Source organism: Anser anser (genome assembly GCF_964211835.1).
Source record: "Anser anser genome assembly, chromosome: 2".
Classification (NCBI taxonomy): Eukaryota; Metazoa; Chordata; class Aves; order Anseriformes; family Anatidae; genus Anser; species Anser anser.
Window position 1 is genome coordinate 47,298,562 of NC_139721.1, and position 13,410 is coordinate 47,311,971.

General features: G+C 38.0%; 1 long non-coding RNA gene across 2 annotated transcripts in view; it reads left to right on the forward strand.

Moving 5' to 3' along the window:
• Positions 1-4,296: 4,296 nt before the first annotated feature.
• The window catches only part of LOC310895806, a 56,161-nt gene continuing 47,047 nt past the window's right edge, over positions 4,297-13,410 (forward strand). For both annotated transcript variants that reach the window (XR_014580971.1, XR_014580972.1), the window contains exon 1: positions 4,297-4,555. This is a non-coding gene — a long non-coding RNA (uncharacterized lncRNA). The remainder of the gene's footprint in view (positions 4,556-13,410) is intronic.

Consider the following 13,410-nt stretch of genomic DNA (forward strand, 5'->3'; position numbering starts at 1 on the left):
TTTTTGTACATTCTGACTGAGGCATGACAAGTTGGTTAAATATTAGATAGTTTGTATTATAGTTCACTATTTTCTCCATTAAATAACCAATTATAACATATATTTCAATTTCTGTCAAATGGAAAACAGAGGAGTTTCCTTGAATTTATTTTTATTAGGGCTCTTCAAGTCATTTCATTTTGCAAAATTAAAGGAAATGTCTCCTGATAATGTTATTTTGATCATTACAGCTAATATTTGTGCTACATTGTCATAATAAGACTTGGCAAAAACTGAATATGCATCATTTTCCCCAAGCAGTTTTCTGTGTCATATTTAATAAAAAGTACTATACAGAAATTTTATGTGCATTAGTTGGAGAGAATGTTGAGATAATCTGTTTATTAAAACCAACATATAGCACTAAAATGTATTTTAAATGATAAGAAGAAAATACCATAATTCTTTTCTGTTCTAAAGTGCATTTTTTTCATGTCTAATATTCTGGAATTGCTTAATCTCTTGACAAAAACTCTATAAATTACAATACTCTTCTAATGATCACAGGGTATTTCTTTCACTCTCAGGACATTATGACTCTAGTGGGAATTATGGTCACACTTTAAGAGGATTTGATTCAGTATTAGGACAGCAATTGTGTGTTAATTAAATACCAATTGATTATTTAAAGTGCATGTGCTGAGTTTTAGTGCATTTATATTAGGTACATAATCTGTAGATCTTGATTACAATGTTTTGAATGATAGATTACAGGTGCTGATAAAGCAGAAAATGTTTGAGTGATGCTGAAAAGTGAATAAACCAACTGTTTGGTATTCAAGGACACCATGGCATAAGTAGGTAAATGGATGTTCCTGTTAAACCATATTTATAACTGGTTGTGATGCTTAATTCCACCATTTTGCAGGTTTACTAAATCTAAGGACATGGTTTGCTTTGGTTTTCTACTACATGAGCAAACTAGCACAGCTTCCTTTCTAAAGGAAGAAAAAGATTTGAAGGCTAGATATAGTTTCTGTCATCTCACACCTAGGGGATTACACACACTGGGGCAAATAGGAGTTTCACGGATGGGTAGGTTTATGCTATATTCTGTGTTGAATAGCCAGTAAGAACAACCAAAGCTTTTTTGCTTTTATTAAGTCTCAGGTCAAACACCCCTTACAGAATGTGATCCATACCCACTTGATTAAAAACTGGATGAAAGCTTAGGGTTCACAAAGAAATATAGTCAGTTTATGGCAAGCAGTGGGATTTTGTTTGTGCTTAGCTTACCAGGGCTTATGTTGGCAAAGAAAAATTCACCACCCATGGCTTCCATATCAAGGCAAGAGCTATAAATAAGATTGAAATATTTTCACATTTTCATCACTTTACAGTACTCCATGATTTTTGGGTGGTGCATTAGCTTGAGTCACCATGCTTTGTGCATAGAAGTGAAAGATACTTTTACCAAGAAGAATAGATAAACCAAGAAACTACAGGAAGAAGGTGTCCTGGTTCCAGTTAGGACAGAGTTAATTTTTCCTCATAGTAGCTGGTAGGGTGCTATGTTTTGGATTAGGGTGAGAAGAGCGCTGATAACATGCTGATGTTTTAATTGTTGCAGAGCAGTGTTTACACCAGGCCAAGGACTTTTCGGCTTCTCGCTCTGTCCTGCCAGCGAGCAGGCTGGGGGTGCAGCAGGAGCTGGGAGGGGACAGACCCAGGACAGCTGACCCAAAGTGGCCAAAGGGGTATTCCATACCATATGGCGTCATGCTAAACAATATATAGGGGTGGCTGGCTGGGGTGGGGGGGCCGGCTGCTCGGGGATAGGCTGGACATCGGTCAGCGGGTGGTGAGCAATTGCATTGTGCATCACTTGTTTTCTTACACATTATTATTATTAATACTATTATCATTATCACTATTATTATTATTATTGTTATTATTATATTCCTGTCTTAATAAACTGTCTTTATCTCAACTCACCGGCTTCACTTTCCCGTTTCTCTCCCCCATCCCAGAGAGGGAGGGGGGAGGGTGAGCGAACGGCTGTGTGGTGTTTAGCTGCCAGCCGGGTTAAACCACAACAGCCCTTTTGGCGCCCAACGTGGGGCTTCTTCAGCACGAACCACCTCCTCCTCTGATGATATCCCAAAGTATTTGCCTTCTGGCCAGTCCATAATCACCTCCAAGATTCCTGGGCGACTGGGGTTTCCTATTCGAGCCCGCTGAGTAATCAGTGCAACCCACTTGCTCCATGTAGCATCAGTTGTGGTAGCGATCGGCACTTGCTGTTCTTCAACCCTCAGCAACCCCACAACAGAAGGGTCCTCTGAGAGACCAGGCAAGGTAGACAACTGTTTAATGTCCTCTGTCTCCAAAGCAGCCAACTGGAAGTATGTGCCAGTACTGTACTAGAACAGGCATTACTCCAGTAAATAAATGATTCTGGTTTTAGCATCTTTGCATATTACATATGTACAAATAATACATTCAATCTATTTATTGAAATACCCACCCAAAAAAAAAAAAAGTTCCTTTTTTTTTTTTTTTTTTTTTTTTTAACGTTGAACTGGTATATTCTATGGTAAGAACTTAGGAGTTTAAATGTATAAGTGCCTCAGACTATGGGTTATTATAAGAGGAATGAAAATTACTCTAATACTGTTTGGAGAATAGCAGCTGGTTTTATCTGCTGTGCCAGGTTTATTTTTGGCACCATTCCTGATGTTTCCTGTGTGCAGACCCAGTGGGGGTGAGGATAGCAAGCCTGAGTTTGTGTGAATGGTCATTGCCAAGATTCTGCCTTTCTACTGGAAAAGAAGAAAAGGAGAGAATAGATTTGAAAAGACATTGGACTGACAAGACTGAAGTTCTGTGTTTACCAGCAGAGTATCTGTATAACAAACAGATAATGGCAGTCCAGGCTTCCCTGTGCAGGTGTGCCAGCATCCCTCTTCAGAAAAGATCAAGGCTGTGGGTGAGAGGCCAAAACAGATTTTTACGTTCATATACCCTGGTATCCCGGGTTGCATTAGGAGGAGCGTTACCAGCCGGTGAAGGAAGGTGATCCTTCCCCTCTACTCAGCATTGGTGAGGCTGCACATGGGCTGCTATGTTCAGTCCTGCCTTCCACCTCCCCCCTCCCCCCCCTTTCTCCCCTTCCAGCACAAGAGAGACCTGGACGTACTGGAGACGTACTGGAGAGACCTGGTCCAAGATAAGCCAAAGAGATGATGAAGGGACTAGAGCATCTCCCCTATGAGGAAAGGCTGAGACCCCTGGGACTATTCAGCCTGGAGAAAATAAGGCTCAGGGGAGTTCTAATCAATGTGTATAACTACCTGAAGGGAGGGTACAATGAAGATGGAGCCCGGCTCTTTTCAGTGGTGCCCAGTGCCAGAATAAGAGACAAGGGCACAAACTGAAACATTGGAGGCTCTGAGGTCTGAACAACAGGAAATTTTATTTTTTTTTTTTTACTGAAGGGGTGACAGAGCACTGGCACAAGTTGCCCAGAGAGGTTATGAAGTCTCCTCCTTGGAGATCTTCAAAAGCTGCGTGGACATGGGCCTGGGCAGCCTGCTCTGGATGGCCCTGCTTGATCAGGGGACTGGACCAAGTGGCCTCCAGAGGGCTCTTCCAATGTCAGACATTCTGAGATTCTCTGATTCTGTAATCCTGTTTAGAGGCCTTCCTGCTGTGACTGCCAGCAAGGACATCTATTTTATAGATTTATTTATTTATTTATTTATTTATATTTTATATATATATATTTATAAATATATATATATATATTCCTGTATAAAAGCTGGACAGAGACTAAATGCCAAAAGTTCACATAGGTCCCTGAACCAATGACAGAAGTCAGTCACCAACCAGCAGGACTTAACTTAGGAAAACAGCCAGAGGTGTCAAAGTCTGCACTGCAATCATCTGCACCCCAAATCACAAATCCTGATCTTCAGCAGTGCTGTCAAGCCCTCTGCTGAGCCCGCATTGTCCTCTCTGTCCCATGCCCTCAGAATGACAGGCTTTGCCTTTCACAAACTTTAATAATAATCTCTGTGAGCCAGACTGTGCACTCAGGTAGTAAGCAAGCTGCAATACCCCTTGAATATTTCTGTATTATACCACAATTCATCAAGACCCTTTTAGGTCAATTATTTTTTTTTTCTAGGAAAGGAAGTCATCTGCTACCCATTTATTTCGGGCGTAAAATCCTAATTTCCAACTAAAGCTGCTTTGCTACTTCCTCCTTCCCCTTCTTGGAGGCACCAAGGGAGTAGAAATTCCAATACTATCTAGTCACACCTAGCATGAACACATGAAGCTATGCAAGAATGCAGAGAGAATTTTGTTTCACCCTGCTTCCCAGAAGGACTGCATCTGACCTTTCCGAATTCCAGCCTTCAGTACTGTCAGATAATGGATTTTTATTTATTTTTAAGGTCACTGACACCTTACAAAGAACACAGAAAATGTTGGATGGGATGCTTTCTGTGAAATGGAAGATTTTCAGTGAATATTACTCATTCATAATTATTGGAGACCTGGATCAAAAACAGTAAGAGAAGACGATTTTTATTTTTTTTTTTAACTTCAGTATTCCTTCCTTCCTTTCTTTCCTTCCTTCCTTCCTCCCAGGTCTCCATCAATATTATATATATCTGACTGGATGAAAAATTATGGCAAAAGGTATGTGAAAAGCTAGTTGTGGTGTACATCTTATTCTACTCACTGGGTACAAGACAAAGCTCCACTTGAATGTTTGGAAATTGGGTATGATCTATCTTTACTGTACAGGTTCTTCAATTTGCAAGATAAGCACAGAAAAAAAAAAAAGGAAAAAAAGGAAAAAAAAAAAGGAAAAAAGAAAAAAAAAACTGTTTATCTGTGAAAAATACCCTAAGAACAGTACATGCATATTCATGTACATTTGGATAGAGATGGAGTGATGATTACATTTTGACTAAAGTTAAGAAAAGGAACTACTCTCAAATACCTAAGGGGAACATATATATATACATATATATATATATTCTACCAGCAAAAACAATTTAGTCATATATGCTGTCTAGCACTGTTTTGTGGTTGCAGTGACCAGTTTCTAAGGAATGGTCTTTTCTGATAAATGACTCTAGAGATAAAATACTGCCACTGTGTGTGGAGCTCGTTAGTTGTATCCTGATGTATCAGTGATGGCTCAGAGAGATACAGAGAAAAAGAAAGGAAGCATGTTTTATCCAACAACTAGTTGTTCACAGCAGTAATTTTACATATGCACATATGCAAATATCTATGCACATATATATTTACTCAAAGGTACACATACACAGGCAGTTATATTAAACGTATTCTCTATGGGAGAATGATTTTCAATATAGCAGAACACAAAAAATGCTGAAAATATGTTTACCTTTGAAACAACAGGAAAAAAATAAAAAAACACAACCCACATGCCCTCCCCTCCCCAAAGGTATTCTGTCTAACTGCAATGTACAGAATTATGTAAGAATACTGTGTGCAGTTAAATAAACATAAGACTGAGCAGATTTCCCCAAGTGGGAAAAAAGCTATTTGAAGACTTTAGCTTTATTTTTTTAACTGTTCAAAGTATGGTCAGTAGAAGAAGCAAGCAGAGTTCTGAAAGGAGTAATGAGATGACAAAAGTAGAGAACACCTGAAAGAGCATCTACTCTGTACGAAGCACACTATTTCCCTTTTGTTGTGAACTCTTGGACTCGTGTAACCCAGTCAGGCTAGTAGTAGAAAGAGGGTTACATGCAGGGTGAGTGAGGCAAGAGCTGTATCTCCTTCCAGTTTGCTATTCTGAGATTTGATAGAGTCCAGTCTTCATGTTCCACTCATGAAAGAGGTACAATCATCTGCGGTGGGTGGGAAGGTAAGTGATCTGAAAGAGTTATGAATGCCAGCTGAGAAAAGGGAAATATTCTGCTACTAATTCAGCATCTTAATGTCTTAATAAAAATATTCAAGTACTTCAAATACTCGTTGACTTCTGTGTGACTAAAACTTTTGAAATCCAAAGTGATTGGTTGATAGCTTGCCAAATTGGAGCTTAGAACCTTGACACTGGATAGGTGCATTATGTGTGTGTATATGTATATTCATATATTTTCCTTCCGTGGGAAAGAGAGTTTTTAAGAATGACTTGAAATGTCTTATTTTCTAAAACTTGAACTGAATATAACTTATTTTTTAAAAGATTTCTCCAGCCTACCCACCAAGCATCCTAGACTGGGTTTCTCATTCTCACACTGCATATCATGAAGCACACTGTGATGCATCAAGTCATATATCAAATTTAGAGAGGAATGAATCATAGCAGATTGAAATTTTGGATGGCTCACTCTCCACATCTTTGCCTTGCAAAATGAGGCTGAATAGCTTGAAAGAGTGCTGTTTCCTTTGCCTTCTTTTGTGCCTAAAGATAGTAAAGAGTCAGCAAACACTAGGATCATTCTCATCCTATTTCTTTTGGTATTTGCATGTGCATCCTCTTTCTGTTCTTAGCCAGTGGTCCAGATGTGCTGCCAGTACTAGTTCTCCCTTCAGACATTGCTTCTTTCTTTCCATTAAGCAGCCTATTATTCTTCCTTCTTCACATAGCTGACGCTCAGTTGCAGCTCTAGTACTAGCCCCCCTGCCAATAGATTGCGAACATAAATCAGACATTCCTGGCTGAACCCACTTAGTTGTTTGTCTGCTTGCCTCCTGTTAATGCATGCACATGCCCAAGATCTTCTTAAACTCCATCCACAGACTCATTACACTGCATGCCTCGTCCCCTCAAAAGTCAAGTACTTAAATATGGCCTTAATCCACAAGTATAATCTCTGCTATTTTAGGCCATGGCTGGAATCCCAAAATAGAAAGATGTGAAATAATGAAAACCTACTAACTTTTGTTAAACCTCAGTTCTATTTTTGAGTGAAGGTTCTGGCCACAATTTCCTTTCTACAGGTCAGCTCAACCATTCCCTAAAGCAAACACGACAGCCTTAAAAATGCAACGGTGTGTCACCCTGTGATTCATCGTCCAGCAAGTCAGAACCAAAATAATCATTTCCTAAGCAGGGATGTACCACCATGTGATACAAGGAAAGCTGACATTTTAAAAATATACAGGGATGGATGTTTTTTCAAAGGTTTACCAGTCAATACCCCCAGAGAAGTTTCTTAAATAAATCTGTAGTTTGTAAATCTATGCTAAATGCTTGCCCTGAGGCCTTATTCCAATCCCATTGATGCTGATGGAAGCAGAATCCACTGAGGCAGAAACAGCAGGCTGGAGTAGCTAAATTTCAACTATTCTAAAATTCACAGCCTTTTGCAATCACTTGCTACCGCAGAAGGGATGAGGCCAATCAAATCTTCCCCTGTTCCTCTTGCTGCCAAATTCTTCCTTACTCTATGCCCAAATATTTTATACTTGCTAGCATCTGTTGTTTCTCCTACAGTCCCTTCTTTGTAGATTTGGGGGTTATGAACCAAGAAAGTTTGACAAATAGAACACACGAACAGCATGAGAGTATCTGCCCTCTTGCTCAAAACAATGGTGCAGTCTCATAAAAGATACTAAAATTTCTGTGTGGGTTAGCATTACCTTTCCTTTGCTGTGTCCTCTAAAGCCTTCCCCGTTAAGCTGCTGCTTGATTTATGTCATGAAGCATTACTTTTTATATCCTTTTTCTTTTTTTAATCTTATCTAAAGATGTTCTCATTATCCATATAAATGCCTGTTTTTCTTTCTGAACTCTAAGTCTCAGTGAAATCTTATGGCAGTGGGTTTGGCTGATTAATTATGCATTGTATAAAAAGATACTCCCTTTTATCAGTTTGAATTTATTTCCTTTCAGTTTCATCTACTCTCTCGTTATTCTTGTCTCTTGACAAAGGGCAAGTTTATCTTGTTTTAAAATCCCTTAATATCCCTCAGTGTGAACCAATATTATATCCCCATCACCTGTTACACCAAGGATCTCAATATGTCTCAGTCTTTGGATGTCACTGTCTTTCTTTTTTTTTTTTTTTGTAGTCCCAATAGCTTTCTAGTGGATATACAAACCCTGGTTAACTTGGTTATAACTGTGCTTCTAATACAGGTGTTCTGCAGATATGTAGAAGCAATCCAGTGACCTCAAGATCAAGGACTATCAACTAAAAAATATTCATTCTACACCGACCTCTCATCAGTGTTCACTGCTCTGTATTTTAACTTGATTTCTGGAAGCTGTGCTCATTCAATGTTAAAGTTTACATTGCAGATCAGCTCTAATAAGATCTTCTCCAAACTATTCCTTTTTCTTCTCTTCTTATCTTGAATTTTCCCTGTCATTCATTTGCTTCTCTTTTGCCATTTGCTTAAGTGATCTGTAAGCACAGAGTAAGGAGTTAGAGTGCTTTAGAGTCTACTTCCCTTCTCTCTCACTTGGCATGGCCATACAGCACGTGGTAGTGCATGCACAGGTGTGCAATCAACCCTTCTTCATCGCTGGTGTTTATATGTCTGTATTCTGATATGCTTTCAGTTTTTCTGGTGAGAAATTCAGCACACTAATCATGTGAATGCATAAACTTGATGTGCACCCAAAAAGTGCCTCTTTTTTAACAATAGAAAGTTGAAGCTGGTATACAAAACTCCAGGTAGCGATAGCTTACTGTAAGCTATGAAGAGAACCAGTAACATCTGTTTGATTCTATTTCTCTAATTTCAGTTTGGCTATAGTTTTAGCAGGGCTCAATTGAGCTGGCACAGGAGGGTCTAGTTTAAAACTAATTCTGTTTACTACTTATCTATTAATCTCAGCTATTGAGCAGTGTGGGTACATACCCAGGTGTTTAAATTCAATGGAAGTGTTTATCAATGACTGTATAGAGAGAATCTCTCTCAAGAACAAAAGGGTTTCCTCCATTTTGTCACTGCAAAAGGAACGTAGAAAGCAGCCGTGTATTAGTCATCTGGCTCTGTGATAGGCAGTCCACCTCTAGGACAGATTCTGACTGAGGAAAGCAGAAAGAGTTTAAAAGCTTTGACAACTAGTTTCAGTGTTGATAGATGCTGTCTGAATGTTCTCACACAATTTTATCTCCATCTATTTCTGGTCAAAGTTTAAAGACAGTTTATGACTCTATTAAACAATATCCTTGTGATACAGAGCACTGAAGGAGAACACTGGTAGCATCTCTGAAAGCATCTCATTAATGCAGGACAAATCATTGCCTCCTGGCATTAGTTTTGTGCCTTATCACCAGAACTGTTCATCTGACCATGTGACTGTAGTGGAGGGGAAGGAAGCACAGAAAAGAGCATGACAAAAAGCACATTCTCACTCTATCAAAACCCTCTTGCTGTGGATTAATTAGAGGATTTCAGGAAGCCCCAGATTAGTAAATGGAAATCTTTGTGATTTGCCTTGGCAATTATTGGACTGAAATTTCAGAAGTTGAGATAATTCCCAAGAGAAAGTGCATCTGTGCACTTCAAATTAGCTGCTTATATGCTTGCTTAGATTCTTTACATGCCTTGCAAACCATGCTGGCATCCTTAAAAAGTATACTCAGGTTGACAGATTTAGAAGAAGGAAATCTTTGGTAGATACCCTGGCAGAAAATTCCCTGCAGTGTTTCACGTAGAATGTTTCTCCTCCTCCTAGAAAAGATATCCCAGAGGAATTCAGCTCTTTCTCCAGACATATCTGCCGAAATCTCAGGAAATAAGAATTAGGAGCATAAAAGAGAATTATTTGAGACCCTCAATCTATCTTGAAACTACATACACCTGGCAGCCCTGGCTCTGGTCCCAGGCTGGTGTAATTTTAACCCCTTATATGAGTAACAGGTTGTCATAAGCAAGGTTTAGTGTCTCTTGACCTTATAGGATTAACAAATGAGAGTAGATGCTATTGGAAAAGGGTGAGGTTTTAAACTCTGAAAGCATATAAATTGTGTTTCAAGTCTTAACCACTTTCACGTATCAGATTACACAGATATGCCTATTCTTTTCTACTGTTTTATTTGAAAGGTTTTATAGCATCCCTTATGCTTCTGAACTAGGATATCTGACTTTACAATTAAGGGTATTCAAAAGTGTTCCTATAAGGTTGTTACTTTTTGTTTCTTTTAGCACTTAAAATCCTCCCTTTTTCTCTCTTATTTGTAATTTTGCTATGAAGTATGAAATCTCCAGTATTTTATTCCAGTTTTATGTCAGTATGAACCTCTGAAAAAATGAGACAAAATTTGTCTAGTGAAAAGTTACATTCAGTTTAAACATACTTCCTGAGATCAGTTTTAGATGCACCACAAGCTTCTAGCATCCACTTTGGAAGGGCATGACTCTCGTGCAGTCCATTGCTGTATCTACAGAGCCTCTGTGGCTGTCTTGGTTTTGCTTACATCATCTCAATGATGCTGGATGTTTACCTTGAGTTAACTGAATCCTTTACCGAACATCACTCAAAGCTGGGTTGTGAACTCCCACTGAAACTTTTTTAAGACATTATGCATTCAAAAATCTCCACCAAAAGCTATATACCTCACTGTCCCTTGTTTTCCACATAGATGCAATTAAATAGTGGTGTGTTCCATATCCCACGGGAAGTGTTGGGAACATGAGCATTCCTGGATGCACTCCTAGTATAGCTCAGCCTCAGTCTTGAATTCATAAATAAATATCCCATGTAAATTAGCTCATTTATTTGCAGTCAGGATGATGCTGGCACTTGTCATAATCATGTATTCTACATTTTTTTTATTTCTCAGCTAGCTGGTTCTTTTTTTCCAACTATTCAAATTTTTATCCCTTGCTATTTATTATCTCATGGTGCAGCTCAGATTGCCAATTACTGTGACCAAAGCTGACACTGCAGCATTCAAAGAAATTTGCTTTCTCACCTTCTCTCTTCTTCCATTCTGGGAAAAAAAGAAGACAGAAAGAAAGAAAGAGAAAAAGAGAGAAAGAGAGAAAGAGAGAGAGAGAAAGAGAGAGAGAGAGGGAGAGAGAGAGAGAGAGAGGGAGAAAGAAAGAAAGAAAAGAAAGAAAGAAAAAGAAAGAAAGAAAGAAAGAAAAAGAAAGAAAAGAAAGAAAGAAAGAAAGAAAGAAAGAAAGAAAGAAAGAAAGAAAGAAAGAAAGAAAGAAAAAGAAAGAAAAAGAAAGAAAGAAAGAAAGAAAGAAAGAAAGAAAGAAAGAAAGAAAGAAATCTTCTAATCTTCTGCATATTCAAGAGGAGAGGGATAGTCTCTCAGTCTGCCCAAGTGAGATAGATAGGTTTTGGTTTCTGTTTCCTTCCTTCAAATTCCATTAATAATCTGTAATTTAGATGATGTATAAGGAGCTTTGATACAGGAACAGTGTCACAACACATGGAGTAGCCCGCACAGAAACTTAATTTTCCTTTTGACTAAAATACACAGAAAAATTATAGTTATTATATCATAGTGCTTTAAAAGTCTGGTTCATGATTGTTTTCAAGCCATTTTACACAGGATGAAAATCTTAGTGAAATGTCTTGACCCAATTCCTAGAGAGTCAATGACAAGTTTGGGATCAGGGATAAAATTGCCATAGTACAATTTGCTCCTGCTGACTGAGATACAAAAAGTATATTCTTTAAAAAGAAGTAGTTTCTTACAAAGTGCGTTCCCTTTAAACTTCTTCAATTTCTGGAAACACAGGCAGTATTTGATTGTGTCTAAGACTGAGGGTGACCCTTTTCTCAGATCAGCTGAAAAAGAAAATCAGTTGCTGATTCACAAACTGAAGTACTGTGTTCATATCAGCCAAAGCAGAAACACATTGGTGGGAGGTGATGTGTTACTGCTATGAAATCTGGCCCCATGTCAGCTAAGATTCTGCCATAAAGAAAAGGGTCATCTCAACAAAGGAAGAAGAAACTCATCCAGGGACACAAGCTCCATCGTGTTCAATGATCATCTCTCTTTAGCCTTGGACACTTGATTTACCATCCCTACTTTACTTTCATCATCTCTGAAATATTCATGTTTGCAAAGCTTTTGGGAAGTAAAACGGGCAATAGAAATGTTCCATATAATCAGAGTCAGTGTTCTGATGACATCTGAACTAAAACAATAGTTTTCTATAAAAGAGATTTTCATTTTTACAAATAAATAAATAAATAAATAAAATAAAATAAAATAAAATAAAATAAAATAAAACAAATGTTAGCTATAAAGGCACTGTGTTTTTCATTAGGTAATGAATAATGCCTGAAGTAAAATAGGAGAAAAAAAGTCCAATAGCCAAAACAAAAGAGAATATTTAGCATATGGAAGAAAAGTCTGGAGTGGGGTAAAAAGTTATAAAAAAACGAGAGAGAGAGGGAGAGAGAGAATAAATTTAGAGGCAAATCAGAGGTTTTAGATAATAATCAGTACATGCTGAGTATAAATGCAAGGCTATTCTGGCTCTATTTTATGAAGAACAAAATTACAGTATGCATTTTTATAGTTTGACCTAATTGCTGTTTTGAAAATGGCTTCCTTATCACTGAAAGCTAAGGGAATGTGAACATGCTTGTAGACCTTTGTTCTTTTATTGAAAGATTTATGTTGCTAACCTTCAAACACTGGGTGATATATGGGTTCATATCTTTACTGACAAATTCCAGCCTCCCTGAACTCTAAAAGTTGGAATGCAGGTATAACAGCACATACAACTCACTTATCAGATTTCTCAGCATGAGGAGAACTTAAATAAAAAACATCAGAAAAGGATATCAAATGTCTGTGACCTATAACCACCCCTGAAAGCTAAGAATGGACTTGATCTGTGTGTGCTTTGTCTGACATGTAGAAACTGCTAGCCACTCAGACAAAAGAACAATGGGGTAGAAAGAAAAATATTCTACAGAGATTATATATCAGACCTGAAAGACAAGATAATTTATGATACACATTAGAGGCATTAGAGACACAAGTTTTCTGGTCAGGCAAAAATACAGCATTCTATTTAGCAGGCAAAAGCTACAGAGAACTGATATATTTGGGAAATTCTGATCCTTGTAAATTTGTATTAGAACAGACTGAGGAAGTAAATGAAGCCAAGCTATCAGCAGTCTTAAAAATCAGATGTGCAAGTAAAGCAGTAAGATCAAGTAAAGGTCAGATTTTATGGCAAAAATCAAGGATTAAATCATGGGAGCTGTCATCATTGATGGTATCATATATTTTCTTTTTAATACAAAACGTGGTCATGGACTGTGTTTCTGTGGTAACAGGAAAGGTTGATATCAGAATTATGATGTAAATGAATGGATCCTCATATACCTTCTGATTCACAGTCAGTGAAGGATATGCATAAGGAACCTAGATGTAACTTCTCCAAGAATATCATTAAAAAGAATAAAGAAGAAAGGGTCTGTGTGCTGACAGAGGGTTC